Here is a 22,701-nt window from a genome sequence, read left to right on the forward strand (position 1 = left end):
TTCGGCCAAATCTTTTTCCTTTATCCCCTTACCCAAAACTAATAATAATAATAATAATAATAATAATAATAATAATAATTCTTTTTGTATTTTATTTTATTTTATTTTTTTGAAATATCTCGTTGTAATAAAATTTATTTAAAAATTTTAATAGATTTTTTACTCAAAGTAATATAAAATTTAATTTAATTACTTTTAAAAAAATAATTTTTTAAATAAAATAATAAATCATGAACAACTTATTATTTAATTTTCAAAAACTCGAGTTATTATATCTTATTCACCTTACAAAAATTTTTGCTTTCGAAAATTAATATAAGATAAAAAAAATTCATATCAACTCCACTTTCAAAAATATCAAAGAAAAGAAATAGAAAGGTTTGGCATGTTCAGTTTTTTAAATGTAAAAGAAATAATATATTATGAAGGTAACAAAAAAGGTATAGTGTGCTGCGGAGATTTAGAAAGATACTTTAGATTAGGCTCTAACAAGGATGCACAAAACAATGATAGGTAAACAATGATAAGGATGAATGTTCCAAAAGATTCAAGCAACGCATAGGAACATACTCAAACAAGGATATGCACGAACGATAAGGTATGGTTGGAATATAAATCAATTATAGCCAAGAAAGAAGTTCGAAACAAAGGATTCCACTGTAAGCAATCAAGAGAAAGTTGACATCAAACCACATTAGCACGAATAAGGATTATACGTTGAACGAACTAACCCCTAAAACTTAACTTCTAACATTTCCAAACCCCGTGATTCGCATACCTATTATTTCTATTTCGTCTATGATAGTCCATTAGTATTTCCGTATACACAAATCATCAGTATTAAGTTAGTCAGACCTAATACCATGAGAAATGCAACGGTCGACTAATAGCATTGATCAATAGATAGTCTTATTGCATGATAGCCACTCAGAGTATGCAGTGAAGTATAATTAGTCCATTCACAATGTTCTAACAGGAATGAACTGCTCTGATACCATAATGTAACACCCTAACTTTTAGCACCTCATGATAGTACTAAAAGTTCATGTGTTACTTACCTCTAAATCTTTTTAATTTATAATATCTTTATTTAATAACGAGCCTTTGAGAATACGAATTGGACTTTTATTTTAGAAACGGTGAGTCTGTACTTTAAACCTTTTATTCACAAAAATATATATACCCACATAGCATCATATACATAGACATAATCCAAGATTCTAAAAATACAAGTCCTACTCCTCTAAAAAGAATCAAAGACAATAAATGGCGAGGGAAAAGTTTAAGACTAGATCAAACACAGAAGATACGGATACATAGGTACATAAAGTTCTGATGTTCGGTCGCAGCTCCGCACCAAAGATTCCTGAACCTGTTGCTGAAAGAGAAATCTGTAGGGGGATGAGAACATCGTCCTCACATGTTCTTAATAGGAAAAGTGAATGTCGTAAAAGTAATAAACAAAATGCGAATAATTGACTTTACTCTATAAAATTATTCTTTTATCAACCCTTTGAAAATACTTTTTGTTCGTTACCTGGGTTCTCGGTAGGTGGTGACTAGGAGAGAGAGGAAGGTCCCGAGCGGGCGTGGAGCGCGTGCGGGCAACGTCGGAGGGCGGACGGAGCGGAGGGGTGGCCACCTGCAAGGACACTCCAACGATCAAGTCAGAGTCTGTACTGGGGGTGGCAGAATTAGGTAAGGGTGTGACGTATCTTGGGGGGAAAGTTGTCCTCTCCCCTTATATACCGTGCTGGGTGGGCCTGATGGCGACCTAGCCCATTAGTTGAGGTGTCGAGCTGTCTCCTTCCACGTGTGCGAGTCGTCCGTACTTAAGGTCGGTACTCTGGGTATCGACCCTGGGGATTCCGACCCGAATGGTGGCATGCTCAGCGTGGTTAGTTGGATCTCTGGGTCGGGCGTGGCCAACCGACCCGTAGGGATCTGTTATGATTTTTGGGCCTGGGTGGGGCAGTGCCTCGACCCAACGACTTCTTGGGCTGGGCTAACAGCCTGTAACAGTGCCCCCAACGCACCGGCCTCGAGGTCTGGGCCTCGTGGCTGGGCGCATTTGTCTTACTAAGGCGGTGGATTTTCTTCTTTCTCGGTGGCTCGTTGGTGTCGTTTTGCTTTCTTTGCGTTTGATCGCTTCGATTTTTGTGTTGCTTTCTTGGTTTTGGTGCTGGGCATTAAATATCCATCATTTCATTGATTTGAGATTTTGGGTGAAATGGCAAATATGCCCTTGTCTTTTGGCGCTCTTCCTTGGCGTTTACGCTCTCCTCCCTTTATTTTCATTTTGTAACCCCCTCTTTTTTTACTTTTTCCTTCTCTTCTCCCCTACTTTCTTCCGTTGTTGCTGCTCCTACTTCTACTGCTGCTGGTGCTTCAATCGTTCTTGCTCCCTGTCCGTTCCTTGCAAATTCTGTTTCTCCTGGTAAGCTTTCATGGCTTTCCTCTTATTTTGGTTGTTATTTCTTTATCTTTCGTGTATTTGCTTTACGTGTGCTTGGGTCTTTTTGTTTTTTGCTTTTAGAGGGGGTACCACTGGGTTTTGTGTTTCTGGGTTTTCCTGTGTTTTTGCTCATGTTTCTGGGCTAGTACAGGGGGGTTAGGGGGAGATTCGTATTTTTCTTTTTGCTTTCCTGTTTTGAGGGTTCCCGACTTCTCGTGTTGACTAAGTGGTGCCCCCGCTGTAGGTATGGCCGAGCGTCTTGCTTCTTCGAGTCAGGCTCAGCGCCCTTTGGCTGACTTCGTCGACCACTACGCTTGGGTCTCCTCCGACGTGAAGGATACTCCTTCTAAGATGACAAAGGAGTGGCTCCAGAAGTTATGACAATCCGGGCTCTTATGCGGAGGGGGTCCCAAGGAGGCGCTTTATCAGGTTTATGTCCCTGCTGGTCGGGAGCGTGTCTGCCAAAAGAACTTGGCTTCTCCCACGGTTGTTGATTGGCTGTGGGTTTACGAGCCTATGTTCACGACTTTGGGGCTTCGTCTACCCTTTTCTTCTTTTGTTATGAACTTATTGAGTCACTGCGACGTTGCGCTGTCGTAGCTTCATCCGAATAGTTGGGCCTCCATCCATTGCTTTGAGAGGGTCTGCGAGTATCTCTTCCTTCTTACGAACCCTTCTAGTCAGGGGAAGGCTAAGAAGGGTTATATGTCTTTTAGGGCCCAACGGGGGAGCAGAATTTTTGGCCTCTTTGAGGATTCTTTCCATGGTTTTAAGTCTGCCTTTTTTAAGGTTAGACCGGCCGAAGGTCATCAGCCTTTTTGGCTCACGGTTGAGGGGGCTCGGCGGATCCCGACCTACTAGAGTTTTGGTGCGGGGTCTGATTATCTTATAAAGGTGTCTTATGACTGGCTGAGCTCGAAAGATCGCAATATCGTTGATATTCTGTTGGCCATTTTTGGCAAAAAGAACCTTAATCCTCGTGTGTTGATGGGAGACCGGGAGGGCGGTCGAATGTATGTTGGTGGGTTACCTTCCCTTTGAGCTTTTCATGTTTTATTTTTCTATTGGTGATACCTTTCTCTTTCCTTTTGCTCGCAGTTTCTATGGCTAGCGGGAAGAAGACCTTGGCTGACTTGATGAGCCTCATCAAGGGGAACGAAGAGGGTGAGGGTGATTCTCCGCCGACTCCCTCAGTGAGCCAGAAGCAAGGGGAAGCTGGGGAGGCTAGTGGTCGGGTGGATGGGGCTGACCCGGTTTATCGGGAAAGCGCTGTTTCTACCGAGAAAGTTGAGAGGTCTGCTAGCGTGGAGACTGAGATTTTTGAGGAAGATTTTGGTGATGATGAACTGAGGGTTGTGGGTAATCCTAAGAAGAGGAAGCGGGATACCGAAAAGGCCCTCTCGGTTATGGAGAAAAATTTTGATGCTAGGGGCTTTATCGAGTCCCAGCTGCTCCCTGGCACCGAGGATTTTTTCCACGAGATCGATCTCTCTGGGCAGGCCAGGTAGATTTATCGCAGTCTTCTTCGTGCTGCTGCCATTGCCAAGAAAGTGGAGCCTGTTTTGGGCAACTATCATGCCATGGAGGTTAAGCTTCGGAACTCCCAAAAAGATTTGACGGACTCACGATCTCGGGAGGAGTTTTTGAAGGTGAAGTTGTCTGATCATGAGAAGAAGGCTGAAGAGGACACCAAAGAGATTAACAGGCTGTTGGATCAGGATATGGCTTTAATAAAGGACATGAATACCTCTCGAGGTGAGACTGTGGCCATGAAGAAAAGGGTTGAGGAGTTGGAGGAGAAGCTGAAGTTGGTGGAGAGCTCGGCGGAGGCGGTGTCTCGGGAGATGTCTGCTCTGAAGAAAAGGAACAAAGATCTTGCGAAAGGAGCTCGCGATGCCGTTAAGCTGATTGAGGAAGGGATAAAGCTTCAGGTGGCTGTGCTGGCTCCCGATCTTGACCTCTCTCAAGTTGGCGCGATAAAGACTGTGGAGGGTGGGAAGATTGTTGATATTCTTTGAGCATTTGGAAAATTCCCGACTTCTCTTGCTTTCCTTTTGTAATTTGTTTTTGTTTTGGGGCTTACTTAGTAGGCGCCCTTTGGTTGTATTTGAACACTTCTTTTTGCTTTTGCTTAAGCGCTATTTTGGTTATTGTTGGTTTTTATTCAGGCCGTCGTGGCTTTGCTTTTATTTTTTGCTTGCTCGGGCCGCCGCGGCCTTTTGTTTAACCATTTATCATGGTGCTTACTACTTGAGTCGATTTGTTTTCGTTTGGTCCCTTATGGTTCCCGGGGTGATCAGTCCCGAGTTACCGTTAGGTCGACCGTTTGCCTTTTTCGCCACGCTTTTTATTTGAGACTTGCAAAGAGAAAACTTGCAAAAAGTAAAACTTACTATTTTGTTAGACAAGGAAATAATGTAACGCGTAAATAAATGAAGGGTAAAAGATAATGATTTGTATAAGACATAAAAGGAGGATGTGAGGGTGGAACACGGGGGGGGGGGGGGGGGAGGGGGGGTTGGGGTCGCGTGATCGCCCCTTCTTATGAGTAGAACCTTCTGAGGTTTGCCATGTTCCATGTTCTCGGTATCTCGTTCCCATCCAGTTTTTCTAGCTTGTAGCCCCTTTTGCCAAGGACTTCTTTTACTCTGTAGGGTCCTTTCCAGTTCGTGACTAGCTTGCCTTCTCCCGGTGTTGGTGGTCCTATGTCGTTACGTCGTAGAACCAAGTCGCCTTCTCCCAAGCTCCTTTTTAATACTTTGCCATTGTATTTGAGGGCTACTCTCTGCTTTATTGCTGCTTCTGCTAGGTGTGCCATTTGCCTTGTCTCGTCGGCTAGGTCTTTCTCGATCGCCTCGCTTCCTCCTCCGAGGAGTAGCCTCGGGCTTGGCTCCCCGACTTCGATTGGGATGACTGCGTCGACCCCGTATGTGAGTCGGAAGGGGGTTTCGCCAGTGGATGATTGGGGGGTGGTCCTATATGACCACAGTACTGAGGCTAGTTCGTCTGCCCATAAGCCTTTCTTCCCTTCGAGTCGCTTTTTTAGCCCCTTTAGGATGACTTTGTTGGCTGCTTCGACCTGGCCGTTGGTTTGGGGGTGTTCGACTAAGGAGAACTTCTGTTTGATCCTTAGTCCTTCTAGAAATCCTTTGAACTTTTTATCGGTGAATTGTGTCCCGTTGTCCGATATGATGGCTTCCGGGATCCCGAACCTTGTGATCACCTGCTTTCACATGAACTTTTGGCAATTTGCTGCGGATATGTTGGCTAGTGGCTCTGCTTCTACCCATTTGGTGTAATAATCTATGGCCACTATCAAGTACTTCACTTGCCCGGGTCCTGGTGGGAATGGTCCCAAGAGGTCGACCCCCCATTGGGCGAAAGGTCGGGGAGCCATCATTAGACTGAGCTCCTCGGGAGGTGCTTTGTGGAAGTTGGCGTTCTCCTGGCACTTTTTACATTTTCTCACAAACTCCTGGACATCTGACATCATTGTGGGCCAGTAGTATCCTGCCCTGATGATCTTTCTTGCTAGAGATCTTCCCCCGATGTGGTGACCACAACATCCTTCGTGTACCTCCCTTAGGACGTAGTCCGTCTGGTCGGGGCATAAGCACTTAAGTAGGGGCTGGTGGAGCCCTCGCTTGTATAGCTGTCCTTGTATGATTGTGTACTTTGGAGCTTCCCTTTTAACAGATTCCGCTTCCTTTTGGTCGGGGGGTGTTTCTACATGCTCCAGATATCGGGAGATGGGGTCTATCCATGAGGACAGATTTGGTGCTTGAGTCGTGCACATGATGATTGCAGGTTCCGTTGCTAGCCCTTGGATCAAAGATCTATTCCCCGCGCCGGGTTTGGTGCTTGCAAGCTTGGAGAGGAGGTCGGCTCGGGCATTCCTTTCTCTGGGAACGTGTTGGATTGTGACTTCTTTGAAGCTTTTGCATAGCTCTCTTACCTTTTCCAAGTATTTTTGTAGCAGTGTGTCCCTGGCTTGGTAGCTGTCGTTTACTTGGGAGGTGACGATTTGGGAGTCGCTGCTAACTTCTACTCTTGATGCTCCGACTTCTTTGGCTAGCATTAGTCCCCCTATTAAAGCTTCATACTCGGCTTGGTTGTTTGAGACTGGGAATTTGAACTTGATGGATTGTTCGTAGGCTACTCCTGTCGAGTTCTCGAGGATAATTCCAGCCCCTCCGAACGCTTGGTTGGATGCTCCGTCAATGTGGAGCTTCCACCGTGTGCTCGGTATGTTGGGGGGCTTCTCCTGTGACCTCAACGAGGAAGTCTGCCATGGCTTGGACTTTGATTGCTTGCCTTGGTTCGTACTGTAAATCGTATTGGGAGTGCTCCACTGCCCATGCCATCATTCTTCCCGCCAGGTCGGATTTTTGGAGGACTTGTCGGATGGCTTGATCGGTTCTCAAGACGATTGTGTGCCCTTGGAAGTATTGTTTTAGTCTTCTTGACGAAACTAATAGGGCGTAGGCTAGCTTTTCCAACTTGGTGTACCTCGTCTCTGCCCCTTGAAGTATTTTGCTGATGAAGTATATTGGGTGCTGGGTCTTGTCCTCTTCCCTGACTAGGACCGCCGCCATTGCTTGCATGGTCACAGCCAAGTACAAGTATAGGGGCTCTCCTTCTCTAGGCTTGCTGAGTACGGGAGGTTCCGAGAGTATCCTCTTAAAATGGTTGAATGCCTCTTCACATTCCTGTGTCCATTCAAAGGTGATTCCTTTCTTCATTAGGTTGAAGAATGGGGTGGCCCTTTCAGCCGAGGCTCCGAGGAACCGAGATAGGCTGTGAGCTTCCTGGTGAGCCGTTGTACATCTTTGATGCACCCAGGGCTTGTCATTTTGAGAACGGCTTCGCACTTGTCTGGGTTGGCTTCTACCCCTCTCTGGGTTATCATGAATCCTAAAAATTTTCCTGCTTCCATGGCGAATGCGCATTTGAGTGGATTGAGTCGCATTTTGAATTTCCTTAATGCTCTGAAGACGGCCTGGAGGTCATTTATCAAATTGCTCGGCTCTGCTGTTTTTACCAGGATGTCGTCAACATATACCTCTACCGTCTTACCGATGAGGTCGTGAAAGACTCTACTCATCAGCCTTTGGTAGGTGGCCCCTGCGTTCTTCAGTCCAAAGGGCATTACCTTGTAGCAGTAGGTGCCCCCTGGTGTAATGAAGGTTGTCTTGTCCTCGTCAGGTCGGTGCATCGGGATTTGATTGTAGCCGGAATAGGCATCTATGAAGCTGAGGAAACGATATCCCGCTGCCGAGTCCACTAGGGTGTCAATGTTGGGGAGGGAAAATGAGTCTTTTGGACATGCTTTGTTCAGGTCGGAGTAGTCTACGCACATCCTCCATTTCCCACTGGCTTTCTTGACTAAGACAACATTGGATAGCCATGTTGAGTACTCGAGTTCCTTGATGAACCCTGCTTCTAGTAGTCCTGCTGTTTGCTTAGCGACTTCCTCCGCCCTTTCTTGTGACATCTTTCTTCGCTGCTGGGCTATTGGTTTGGCTTCGGGCTTTATGGCTAGCCGGTGAGACATGACTTCGGGATCTAACCCTGGCATGTCTGATGGGCTCCATGCGAAGAGGTCGCTGTTTGCCCTTACGACTTCTATGAGGGGGCCCTTGAGTTCATGGGGTAGGTTTCTATTAATGAAGGTAAATTGTTCTGCTGACTTCCCTATCTGGAATTTCTCCATGTCCCCTTCTGGTTCGGGTCTTGGTTTGTCCTCCATCCTGACGTCCAGATCTGCTAGGAACATGCCAGCTGCCTTCTTGGATTCTTTCCTTAAGGAGAGACTGGCGCTGTCGCAGGCGACTGCCATTTCTAGGTCTCCCCTTATGGAGCTAATCGTTCCCTTGTCCGTTATGAACTTCATTGTTAGGAACTTGGTGCATATTATAGCTGAGAATTCATTGATAGTTTTCCTCCATAGGATGATGTTATAGGCGGTGGAGTCTCTAAGGACTACGAAGTCTGCCATAACCGACTTCCTGGCGTCGCCAGTTCCTAGGCTGATTGGGAGAGAGATCGTCCCGTCGGGTTTGATGTAGTTATCACCAAGTCCCATGACTCCGTGTTGGTGACTTTTGAGGTCGGATTCCCTGAGTCCCATGGCGTTGAACACGTTCCTGAATAGGATGTTTGAGTCGGCTCCCGTGTCGACGAGGATGCGCCTAACTAGCCCTATTCCGACCATCGCTGTAACTACCATGGGGGGGGAGGGTTTCGGGGAGGTCATTGAACCATTTGTCTTCCAGGCCGAATGATATCGTGGGGAGCCTCTTGCTGGCGGCGGGGCTGTCCGTCGAGATGGAGAGCACCCGGGAGTCCTTTCTTGTTGCCGACTTAGATTTGGGGGGACTATCTCGTCCGACTACAATGTTAACTACAAAAGCTGGGGGGTTACTGGCATCCCCTGGGGGTTCTTGTCTTGGTTTGACAGCCTGGTTTCGGTCTTCCTCGGAGCGTTCCCTTTCTCGCCTCCTCGGCTCCCTGATGAGTCGGGAGAATTCACTCAGTTTCCCCTCTCTGATGGCCTGTTCCAAGGCATCCTTGAGGTCGAAGCAGTCTTGTGTTTTGTGACCAAACCCCTTGTGGTAATCGCAGTAAAGGCTTTTGTTACCTCCCGTTCTCTCTTTCAGGGGCCTAGGTCTGGATAGGATTCCGTTGTCTGTGATTTGCTGGTAGACTTCCACTATGGGCGCCGTAAGTGGCGTGTAGTTCGTGAACCTTCCTACCCGTGGTTGCTTGGGTAACTTGTTTAGGGTGCCGTCTCTAGGAACTTCTTTGTACCTTTCGGTCTGATGCGCCTGCCGAGCTGGCGGGTTGGGGGGTTGGCGTTTATTGGCTGCGACGACCTGGCTAACCGCTTCATCATTAATGTATTCTTTGGCTATGCTTTGGATTTCCTGCATGGTCCATACAGGCTTGGTTGTTAGGTATTTTCTAAAGTCTTCATTCAGCAGGCCATTTGTTAGGCATAGGCTAGCGACTGAGTCCGTGAGGCCGTCGATTTTTAGACATTCGTCGTTAAATCTGTCCAGGAATTTCCTGGTCGGCTCACCGGGTTTTTGGGTAACCCCTAACAAGTTAATCGGGTGCTTCGCTTTGGCTATGTGTGTCGTGAACCGTGATAGAAACTTCTGGGATATGTCTGCGAAGGTCGTGATGGATCCTTGTGGGAGAGTGTTGAACCATCGGATCGCCGGGCCGGCCAGGGTTACGGGAAACGCTCGGCACCTAACAGCGTCGCCTACTCCTTCCAGATTCATCCTTGCTTCAATAGCTGTGACATGTTCCTGGGGGTCCTTGGTCCCATCATATCTCATGTCCGTCGGCTTGTCGAAGTTTCTCGGGAGCCGGACCTTGAGAATTGAGGGGTGAAAAGGGGTTGCTCCGATGATGATGGGATCTTCTTGTCTCCTGGCCTCTTCTTTCTGGAACTGCCAACGGCTTTCCGACTTGCTTCGAGTGGGTCTGGAAGTTGCTTGTGTATGCGCCTCTTCGTGCCTTGTTAGGCTTCTACCTTGGCTATCGTGCGCACGGAAGGGGGAGCGGGTGTGGGCGTGGGACCGGCTGACACCGCCGTGTGAGCGGCTGGCGTTTCCCTCGGATTGGTCCCTCGCCGCCAATTTCTGCTCGAGGTTCTGTACCCTGTGCCTAAGCTCTTACATGATCTTGGCGCTGTCAGCCCTCGTTCCCCCGAATGGACGTCTTTTGGGAGTCTGGGTATACATTTGGTTGGGCTGAACGGATGGTCTCGGGTGCTCGGCAGCGTAGGCCGTTGAGCTTGCTCTGCTTAAACGGGCTCTGCCTCCTTCGTGGAGCTCCTCCGAAGTGATGTGTCGCTCCATGTCTGCGTCGGGATTCCCACAGATGGCGCCAATGTTTGTTACCTGGGTTCTCGGGTTATCGGTAGGTGGTGACTAGGAGAGAGAGAAAGGTCCCGAGCAGGCGTGGAGTGCGTGCGGGCAACGTCGGAGGGCGGACGGAGCGGGGGGGTGGCCACCTGTAAGGACACTCCAACGATCAAGTCAGAGTCCGTACTGAGGGTGGCAGAATTAGGTAAGGGTGTGACGTACCTTGGGGGGAGAGCTGTCCTCTCCCCTTATATACCGTGCTGGGTGGGCCTGATGGCGGCCTAGCCCATTAGTTGAGGTGTCGAGCTGTCTCCTTCCACGTGTGCGGGTCGTCCGTACTTAAGGTCGGTACTCCGGGTATCGACCCTGGGGATTCCGACCCGAATGGTGGCATGCTCATCGTGGTTAGTTGGATCTCCGGGTCGGGCGTGACCAACTGACCCGTAGGGATCTGTTATGGTTTTTGGGTCTGGGTGGGGCAGTGCCCCGACCCGACGACTTCTTGGACTGGGCTAACAGCCCGTAACACTTTTTAATTTTACTTTAGACAATTAATTGCTTTCATTAAGATTTCTGAACTTAAAATAAAACTCATTTAAAACAATAATTCTTAAATACTTTAGTACATAAACTAATAGTACCAGAAATCCAATTGAACACACAAGCAAGACAGAATAAGACAACTAGCACAATCATCGAGAAAATACAACAAGCAAAACACAATTAAATGCAAATACGCAAACAATATGATGCATGTCTGTCCTAGACAGGCCATGAGCTCACGCGTCGATTGTCTACTCGCAACCCGACATTACTCGGGGCGAACCCCCGATTATGGTTTCTTTACCGTGTCAGTCAGGCACAATTATCATTATGGGCGGACCCATGTCCGTTAGGATACCTTGGCATCACGGTAGAAACAGGCTATCAATTAGGCGAACATTCCAGCATTATCAATCTTAGGCTATCAGTCAGGGGGGAACTTTCGCATTAGCAATTTGGTACAAAGGCCTAATCAATCAAGCAATATGCTATCAGTCAGGCGGGCACTTCCGCATTAGCACTTTCATTCTCTTTCTCTTTATTATGCCTCCACATCACCAATTACACACACACACCTCCGCATCACCTACATTACTAAACGTACCTCCACATCACCGCTTAATTACACATATCTCCGCATCACCAAATAATCAATCACTCTTACCTCCACATCACCATATAGGTATACTTTCAATCTTAGCATTAAAACCTTTAATTTTCATATATCCAAACTTCTTTAACATTTAATTAAAGAAAAATTTAGTTTCTTAATAAAAGATCTCAAAACAAAATGCTTTTCTTCATAATTCGAAATCATAGCATAATTTATTCTTTCTTAACAAATTGAAAATAAATAATATAGTTTTTAAACTCAACTTTCTTTTAGATAAAGCTTTAACAAATCTCAGAGTTTTATAAAATTTCTGCAGTATTTCCTCTAAAAATTCGGGCTTTGCCACCTTTCAAGGGTCCCTACCAAACCATTTTCAATTCTTGAAAACCCTTTTTGATAATTCAAACAAATCAAATTCAATACTGTAAATCCATTTTCAATTCTCAAAGGTCACTTTCAATAAATCAAATAACCCAGGTCCAATAATCAAAACATTTACAAATCTGAAATCTAACCAATTCCAATATCAAAATCTTTTCCAACTCTCTATTCATTACTAATAAATCAAATTTTTAATACAAAGACCTTTTTCTCAATATGAATAAATATGTAAACCAAATCTTTTTTTTAACATAGAGTCATTTTTTCAAAATAAGCTTGTAAATCAGGTTTCCAAAATAAAATCACTTTTTCGTATATTTTTACAAGAATTTGGCAGAACCTCTCCTTAAAATAGACTTCACCACACTCACAGGATCCCTCACTTTCCTCATTCCTTAACTTATCTCAATCCATACACTATTCTCAATTCATACATCATTTTACCAAAACATACACATAATTTATTCACAGCAACAGTTTCAACAATTCTCATCACAACTAGTTATAAATCAGAATCTTTAGCATTTTCAAACATTCAGGAAATCAAACACATATTCATTAAATTCAATTATTTTCACAGTCACAAAAATCCAACACAAATTCGTCATTCAACCAGTCTAGACAATCATAAATTATTTACAGTTACTCATTAAGCTTTTGAGCATTCATGAATTAAAAACTTTTAATTTAAAAACGAAACTCCCTACTTCCGTATGGAATCAAAATCAATAAAAATTCTGAAAAGGTTTTCTGACCGAGCTGTTGAAGAAAAAAATGTCAGAAATCGTCTGTGCCTCCTAAAACTCTAATTGGCCAAACTCAAAGAAAAAAAGTGCTACGTCACCATCAAATTCTATCAGACAAAAATAATATCAACGTGTAGAGGAAGAGAGAATACAAACACTTTTATCAAATTAGATTTTTATTGAAATTATAAATTTCAAGAAATCGAAGTCAAAAATCATGGAGGTGTCAAGACTCTCCTTCAAGGACACTCGGTCTCTCACTTTCATTCTCTTTCCAAGTTTTAATTTAGTGATGATATTGAATATAATAAAAGGCATGATGGTGATTATTTGAGGATTTGTGGTGTTAAGGCTTAGGTGTCATAATAATATATATGTATAAAGGCATTAAAAGCCACGTTGTCAATTTATTTCTTTCCTTTTGCCTTAATGGCTTTGGCCAAGTAAATGACTCCAAGGTAAAAATATGATTATATATGTATGTATAAGGCATATGAGCCATGTTTTAAATTTGCTTTCTTTACTCCCTTAAAGGCTTCGGCCAAATCTTTTTCCTTTATCCCCTTACCCAATAATAATAATAATAATTTTTTTTGTATTTTATTTTATTTTATTTTATTTTTTTAAAATATTTCATTGCAATAAAAATTATTTAAAATTTTTAATAAATTTTTAACTTAAAGTATCATAAAATTTAATTTAATTATTTTTAGAAAAATAATTTTCTTTAAATAAAATAATAAATCATGAATAACTTATTATTTGATTTTCAAAAACTTGAGTTGTTATACCAACAATTATAAAAGCTCTAAAAGAAGAGTTTGAAATGAAAAATCTTGAAAAGACTAAATTTTTTCTCGCCCTGCAGATCGAGCATACGAAAAATATAATTTTTATTTATCAAACAACATACACAAAAAAAAATCTTGAAGAGATTTTATATGGATAAGTCACATCCATTAAGTACCCCAATGATCGTAAAGTCTTTGGATATGAAAAATGATCAATTTCGTCCTAAAGAAGAAAATAAAGATATTCTTGGTGCTGAAGTACCATATCTTATTATCATTGGAGCACTAATGTATCTTGCTAATAATACACGACCTAACATATCAGTTGTTATAAATTTACTAGTAAGGTATAGTTCCTCTCCAACTAGATGATATTGGAATGTAATTAAACAAATATTTCGATATCTTCATGAAACAGTTGATATGCTATTTTATCCATGTGAATCCACGTCACAATTAGTTGACTATGTAGATGTAGGATACTTGTATGATCCAAACAAAGGAAGATCTCAAACAGATATCTATTCACATATGATGATACAACTATATCATGGAGGTCTAAGAAATAGACGATAGCAGCAGCATCCTCTAATCATGCTGAAATACTAGTGATACATGAAGCAAGTCACAAGTGTTTTTAGCTCAGGAGTTTAATCTAATATATTGTATCATCTTATGGACTGACTGATAGAAAAATAGTTTCAACTGTTCTGTTTGAAGATAGTATAGCACGTATTGCTCAACTTAAGGGTGGATACATCAAAAGTGATAGAACAAAACATATTTCTCATAAATTCTTCTTCATCATGATCTTCAAAATCAAAGAACAATTGATATCCAACAGATCCGCTCAAGCGATAATCTGATAAATTTATTTACAAAACCACTTCCAAAATTCTTCTTTGAAAAATTGGTAGATTAGATTGGAATGCGTCGATATCGAGATATTAAATAATGTCGACAAGAGGGGCAGACTGTACTCTTTTTTCTTTGGTCAAGTTTTTATCCATATTGGATTTTTCTTGACAAGATTTTTAACGAGACAGTCCTTATTATAAATGATATTGTACTCTCTTTTTTTCACTGAAGTTTTTTTCATTAAATTTTTATTTAGTAAAATTTTAACGAGATATAATTCTAAATGAACATCTAAGAAAAAGTATTGTGATAAGGATAGATGTGGATGGCTATTAATATTTAGATGGCTTAGTTTCTCAAGAAGGAGAATTCTTAAGTTTTCAAATGGATTACATTAATGAAGATTGAAAATAAGAAACTTAGTACGACTATAAATAGGAAGCTAAGTCTCACACTATATACACAACAACAATATATATAAAAACACTCCTCTTTCTTTATATGCTGCAATATATAATTAGTAAATATTGGTAAATATTAATACGAGAGTCTTCTATTTATATTTTTATTTTATATTTATTTTTTTATTTATTTATTTTACAATAAGTTAAACAAAATTCTATTTTAGTTAATTCTTTAATTTTTATTAAAATATTAATATCTAACATTGAAAAATACTTTGCAATCTCTTTGAAATGGGTGGGGTTTTGTTTTTAAAAAATAAAAACATGAAAATAACTAAAATATATTATTTTCAAATAACTTTAGTTAAATTATCTGTCTTCTGAACATAATTTGATTAATATAATTCACTATATTGTTGGTTAATTGTTATTGCAGAGAAGTTTATAATAATAATAATAATAATAATAATAATATAGGTAATTGATTATTAAAATAAAAATTTAATCATTTTACTTTTTGTCAAGCTTACTTATACAAAAAAGGAGCATCATATATACTTTAATAACCCTTTTTACTTCACTGCCTAAATGCTCATTTTATTAGGTTATATTTTTTCTAGCACCATTAGCGAAAATAAGAGCTCTAATTTTTTGGGTTTTTTTAAATAAATAAAAAAAACCTTTTATTTATGAATATAAATAATTTGTAACGTTTTTACAAATTTACACTCTATTACTTATCTCGTTTACCATGTAAACAAAATAATACTGTGTGTATTTCATTTACATAGTGTTATTGTGTTTACACTATAAATGAGATAAACGATAAGTTATGACGTTTATACGGTACGATAAATTTTCAACAGTTATAAAAGGATTTGCAATTATTTGTACTTTCCACAAACATTTCACTTCTTTTTCTCCTTTGTTTTTCTTCCAAAAATTAAGCAAAAATGTCTGGTAGTGGATATGTGGTTGCAAGTATGTATCCCAATTGTCATATGAGAAACAGTGACACTCGGATGATATTTGAGTGTGATTATCTAATTCTGTTGCGCATTTGGCGAGTAAGTTCGTTGTCCAAGCTAAAAAGTCTGATATTAAAGAGCATTGGTGCTAGCGGAAGAAAAGAGGTTGGAAGAGTTAGGTATAGCTTGCTAGCACCGATAGGAAATGGATTTTTTCGGTTTCATCTGTTTTGACTCCATGGCGATGAGCATGTACGCCTCATGTTTGACATCCATGGGAGAATAATGGCAGAAAGTAATGAAGCTTTCTACAGAGGTTGATGTTCGTAGCGGTGGATCTGGCCACTCGAATTTTGTACAGAATGACCCACCTCTTGCACCACCACCGCTACACTATGCTAATCCAGCGGAAGATATGGATGTGGATGGTGAGGAGTCCGATGATGAGTATGTTCCCGATAGCAACGATATTGGTTCTTGTGAAGATGATGAGAAGGAGGAGTTTGTACCAGAGACTTCGGTCGATGCATCTATTCAATATCTTCTACTTGCCCCACACCTAATTCTGGTCTTATCAATTGTACCCAATTATTATCATACATTGGATCTGGACACGATGCTTGTGAAAACTCTATTTTCCAACATGGGTGGAGACGATTACGACATAGATGATGGTGTGGAATTTAGGGTTGGCCTCAAATTCAAAAGCTGAAAGGCAGTAATGCAAGGTGTGAAGAATTACAGCATTCACAGAAGTGTTGAGTACCGAGTTGTGGAGTCAGATCGATTAAAGCACCATGTGCATTGTCGGCAATTTGCAGCAGGATGTTCTTAAAGTCTCTGTGTTGTCCTCCGACAGAATCTCAGATATTGGTGAGGCCAAGTTTAATTATGGTGTATATTCTTATTTATCATGATTATATTTGTTATAAATGCGTACCATATATATTTTATTTCCTTAGGGAGGTGCATAGGTTTGGAGGTGCGCATACCTGTTTAGTCCCCACCATGTCTCAGAGCCATCAACAGTTGGACAGCAACCTCATCTATAGTGTCATCCTGTCCCTGATATAGTCCAGCCCATCAGTCAGTATTCCTGTTCTACAAGGTGCAGTTAGGCAAAACTATCACTTCAAATCATCGTACAGAAAGATCCGGATGGCGAAGAAAAAGACAATTGCGTAAATATACAGTGGTTGGGAGGAGTCATAAAATAAGGTGCTAAGGTTTTCCAGGCATTGCATAGTTGTTGTCCCAGAACAGTTTGTGATTTTAGAGCCGTATTGTACTATGATGGGCACTTGGTGGTCCGCGACTGCAATCAATTCGATAAAGTATTCTAGGCTTGATGGAGAAAGACTCCTTCCTCTGCACACCTTGTTGCTAAGCATGAGGAGGCTTGATACCAAGGAGCTCCTTTACCCACTCCCAGGTTGAGTGCCTGTACCATATTTGAAAATTACTTAAGCACCTACCCGCTGGCTTCCTGTGTGTGCGTAACCCAAGGTGGTACGCAACATCTTGCAGGGTGATGGTGTACTCACCCCATGGCAGGTGAAAAATGTGGGTCTCCGGACGCTAGTGCTCTACGAATTCAGTTATCAGGGAGTTATCAAACATGAAGTCCCTGAGTTGCACCGTGTCGCCAAACCCAGCCTCCCTCAAGTAAGAGACAATGTTATCCGATGGTGCAAGCGTGTGACTCACTCGCCTAAGAAAAAGTAGGCGAGACCTCTGATAAAAAATAAAAAAGTGGAATAAGAAATATATTTCAAAAGTAAACATTTAAATGCCGAAATAAAAAGATAAAAATATACTAAACAAGTATTTCACATTTCATAACTTAGTTGAAAACAGAATAATTAATTTTTGAAAATCAAACGTCAAAAAAACATATCGAACAATCGTAAGTCCAATTAAAACATTGAATAACAGTTAAAAAAAAGTTATCTACCATAATCAAAATTAAAATTAAAAATATAGAAATCAAATTAAAGAAATAGCGAAATGCAATAAATATTTACTAAATAAATTAATTTAATTAACAAGTTAAATCATACTTATCAATTAATACTTACTAACAATACATTCAACCACCTAACAGATACTACTATAAAAGTACTCTAACAATGACAATAACTATATGCTTATTTAATTTAGACATGAAAAAAACAACAATAACCTAAAAGTCGATTGTCCCAGTGATATGTCATATCGTGTTCAGGCGATTGATGTCCTCATCTCATGCATCTGCACGCATCATAATCTCTGAGTACCTCAATAATATGAATAAAAATTGCTAGCGGTGGGAGAAAACAAGTAGAAATGGTTCAAAAGTGACTTCAAGTCACGCTGTAAACGAATTCAATATATAGGCGTTACTTATCTCGTTTACAATGTAAACGATACCACGTAGTGTGTAACGTGCTTATCAGTGTAACGAGATAAGTAATAGAGTGTAAATATGTAAAAATGCTACAAATTACTTATATTCGTAAATAATTTTTTTTATTTATTTAAAAAAATCCTAATTTTTTTACACTTTTAAAAAATAGTGTAAATTTGGTTTTTGCATTTTATGCATGAAAGGCACAAATTGGTAAATTCCTGTGACTTGATTTATAATGGTAAATAAACAATTTTTTATTAAAAAAAAGCTGTTTGATCTGGTAAGCCTAATTCAAGTTAATTTTGTATGGTAAAGGACAAATAGGTTCCTGAGCTTTTAATTTGTGGACATTTAACTCCTTCAAGAATGAAAAATACAAAATGATCACTGACTTCTCAAAATGCCGTACAAATTGGTCCTTCCGTTCAATCTGCTTCGCAACACGTTATGGGTTTAGATTACCTGACGCTTATGTGGCGTAACAATGGGTATGTGTCTCCAGGATGGTGTGAACGGGGCTGACGTGGTCGACTGGAGAAAGTAATGGGACGTTGTGGTCCTTGGTCACTAAGACGACGTCGTTGCTGTTCCGTGAAGCAGTTTCATTGAAGCTTTGTGATTATACTTGCGTCTGCCGTGGAGAGTGGTAAGTATATTGTTGTTTAAATTTGTTCTGCTTATGCCCATTATTTGTTATCAATGTTGTAGGATGGGACTAATAGAGACCGTAAGTGATTGGCGTTGGTGATTAGTTGTGGGGTTAATCATTTGTCACGTATTGTTTAGAGAGGTTTTGGAGATTTTGATAATAAAGGTTGGTTTTGTGTTGTGTTGTGGATTGAAAAATTTTACAGATGGTTGATGTATTCAGTGTTCTCATGTTCCATCATGGGGGGGGGGATAACTTTTCAAGGGTATCTATCGGTGAGTTAGTCTATCTGCATGGTCAAGTTGAGAAGTTTCTTTCGATGGACTTGGATTTTGTCAATTTCGGAGATCTGGTCACGATGTTCAAAGGACTGAGATATCAATCGTATAAGGAGGCTTACTGTATGATCCAAAAAGCAAAGATATGGTGTCAGGTTGCATGTACTGAGGGGGATACATGGATCAACCAAATGCAACAGGCTAACTTGAGGAACAAAGATACGGGAGAGTTTTACATTTTTTTACCATCCTGTTGACCAACCTACGATCGCAGATGATGATTGTAAGAAAAATGATGAGGTTGAGGAAGAAGTCGATCCAAATAACTTGGAGAAGTTTGATGACTCATCTACTGATGATGATAGCGATGGCAGTGAGAAAAATGAGCTAAGATGATGAGAGAAAAAGGGTTAGGGCTGGCAAAGGGAAGAGGAAACAAGTGTTTCCATCGTCGAGGAAAGGGGTTGAACCCAAGGAGAAGCCAAAAAAACAAGCAACACATGAGTTTAAAAGGCAGAAATTTAAAGTAAGTGTGGTCAAACAAGGCACAAATATAAGACTTGTAAGGGTGTGCCATCCAACCCAAATTGAAAATTTAAGACCAGGAAACCTAAGAAGAAGACCCATGACAACCTTTCTCTTGTGGTTCTACCACTGTCACAATCAGCACCTCAGACAGAGGTACTTGCTTGGATGAAGGATCTTTATGTCCCCCCGATAAAATGTTGAAGGATTTAGTTGTCAATTTTAAAAGTGTTAAAGGACATATTTGTATTTTTTAATTTGTTTGATGACCACACTGTCTTTCTTCATTTCAGGGTGAATAGCATAATTCATATATTCCAACCAACCAGAATCATTCTGCAGCTACCACAACTTCAGATGTAGTCCAACAACAAGCTGCTCCAGAAGCTGCATATGTGCCTATTTATGCAGTCCTTGCAAGGTAAGGCCAGGTTCTATTCAAACCTCCAGCCAGAGTTCCAGCAAGGCCATCCAATAGAACCTTGCGACCAAAACAACCAATTAGAAGGAAGGATGATGGCAAACAACATGTTCAAGGATCACAGCAGCCAAGTGCAGAAGCAACTGAAGGACCATCTGATGAGACTCTGGCTGTAGCAAGCACTGGAACTAAAAGAATGTTTCGGTTCATCCCCACCCCAGGAATCAACAATTCCAAGAAATAATGTTGCTATCTTAGGAAGTTAGTCGTAACTGATGTAAAAAATTGGACAAACTTATTTTCATTTGTTATGCATTCTAGTATCTTTTTGGCAAAATTATGATGCTCAGGTTGTGACCTGTTATAAGACTACTTATCATATTTTGTTAGGATTATAATCCTTCAAACTTATCTTATGGTTCAATGTTCAATGATCCAAATTATTTAATGAATTTTACATACCCGGACCATCAACATAATATTATATATAGCCATTTAAAGATATGATGTTACAGCAGCAGCATATTATCATTCATCAAAGGATAAACATAACTACATTATGTCAATTTTTTCTCACAAGAGCGATGCTCAACATCTAATAACACTTAATAACAACAACAGCAGTACAAATTACTACCAAACATATAACAATAATCCACATATTAGATTTTTTTTCCCTCTCTAGACAAGCAAGCTTCTTCTCTAACTTAACCAGCCTCTGTTCTACTTTATTCTTGCACAAGTACTGTTCCAGGTCGTCAACTTCGTTGTCAGTAATTGACTTTTTAGTAGCCCCAATTTTTGCAACATGATCATCAACTTAGACAAAAAACTTGCAGTGGGATGAATTTTTCAACTGCAACATCAACAATAAAATCAAAATTCAGCTAAACACATGAACCAACTTCAAGATTCACAGAACTATGTTACCTTGAAGAAGGGGCACCCAAGAAACAACCGGTTGGGGTTAGTTGGCGTCCTGGACTTGTACAGTACAGCATACACGCCACACCTGCAGATCGGAGCAATGATGTCCTTCTCGTCTCCAGCCTCCACGCAACGAATGTGAGACGACAATCGGACTTGTTGGGTACTCGAAGAACCTCCTTCACTGGCCATAGACGCCCTAGACACAACAAACCCCTAACTATACAAGTGCGATGGCGTCTGGGACCAATTTGGAGAATTAAGGCACCTCCCAAAATATCAGAGCAGAAGGACCTAGTTGTTCTCCAAATGAATGTCAACATCTGATCCTACCCCGTAACGGATACATCACTCCGTTATCTCCACATGGACACCACATCAGACTTTTTCGTTTGACATTAGAAAGCAGATTGAACGGAAGGACTAATTTGTACGGCGTTTTGAGAGGTCAGAAATCGTTTTGTATTTTTCATTCTTGAGGGAGTTAAATGTCCACGAATTAAAAGTTTAGGGACCTATTTGTCCTTTACCCATTTTGTATTATATATACTTTTTTATTCAAATATAAGTTCATAATATGTATATTTAACACGAGTTAAACCCCAAAATAGTCCTTGAGATTGGCCTCATGCACTAAAATCGTCCCTGAGATTCCAATTGCACCACCTGAGATTGAAAAAAATGCACCATATTAGTCCCTAGCCGATTTTTCATTAACGACGTGATGACATGGCATGATGACGTAGACTGTAAGTGACACGTGTCACTTCATGATTTGACCACATGTAATGGTATGATGATGTGGTGACCAGTGACACGTGGCATGCCGACGTGGATGGTTGTGCCACGTGTCGCAACAGTATTCGTCCACGTATCATCCATTATGTCATCGTTGTATATGCACCAAATTAGTCCCTCATTTTGCATTAAGTGACTCATTTTAGTCCCTGAAATTGAATGTCGTGCACCAAACTAGTCCCTTCACCAATTTTTTCTCATTTTTTTTAAATTTAAAATTTTAATATCTTGGATACACTAATTTCAATTCTATTTTTTCATATATCGTTTAAATACAAGTGCTTTTATAAAAAATTTTAAGATTTTAGTTTTAATTATATAATTTTTTAATAATTTAACATTAGTAAATTTTGTATTATATAAGTATGTTATTATAAAAAAATAATTATATGATTGATTAGACACATTTTTTCATAAAAAAACATGTATTTTTAACAAGAAATTAATAATTAAAATAAATATTTTTTTCTTATGAAATACACGTTTTCGTTATGTGTAAATGAGTTAGATTGAAGACACTTCAAGCACTCTCACTACCATCTTTGACATCTGCAGTCTAGACGAAAGAGGTCGGAGATGGTAATGATAGAAGTTTGAAATGCCTTCACATCAACTCCAAAACGGAGGTTATTAGGGGTATCCACAAGAAAAAAATATTTTATAAAAGTACTAAAAGAGGTCGGAGATGGTAGTGAAGATACTTGAAAAGCCTTCACGTCAACTCCAAGTCGGCAATTAGGGTATTCACAAGAGAAAAAATATTTTATAAAAACACTTTTATTTGAAGAACATGTGAAAAAATAGAATTGAAATTAATGCATCCAAAAATATTGAGAATTTTGAATTTATAGAAAAAAATGAGAAAAAACTGGTAAAGGGACTAGTTTTGTACAGGACATTCAATTTCATGGACTAAAATGAGTCACTTAATGCAAAGTGAGGGACTAATTTGGTACATATACAACGATGATATAATGGATGACACATGGACGAATACTGTTGCGACACGTGGCACAAACGGATACGTGGTCGAATAACATTGTGACACGTGGCACAACCATCCACGTCAGCATGCCAT

The 22,701-nt window shown here is 40.5% G+C and overlaps 1 pseudogene; it reads left to right on the forward strand.

The window, feature by feature from the left end:
* The first annotated feature begins 2,701 nt into the window (after positions 1-2,701).
* LOC148566820 (uncharacterized) lies at positions 2,702-4,473 on the forward strand (annotated as a pseudogene).
* Positions 4,474-22,701: the final 18,228 nt, after the last annotated feature.

This window comes from Arachis ipaensis, chromosome B4 (assembly GCF_059453495.1).
Source record: "Arachis ipaensis isolate K30076 ecotype BB chromosome B4, ASM5945349v1, whole genome shotgun sequence".
Taxonomy (NCBI): domain Eukaryota; kingdom Viridiplantae; phylum Streptophyta; class Magnoliopsida; order Fabales; family Fabaceae; genus Arachis; species Arachis ipaensis.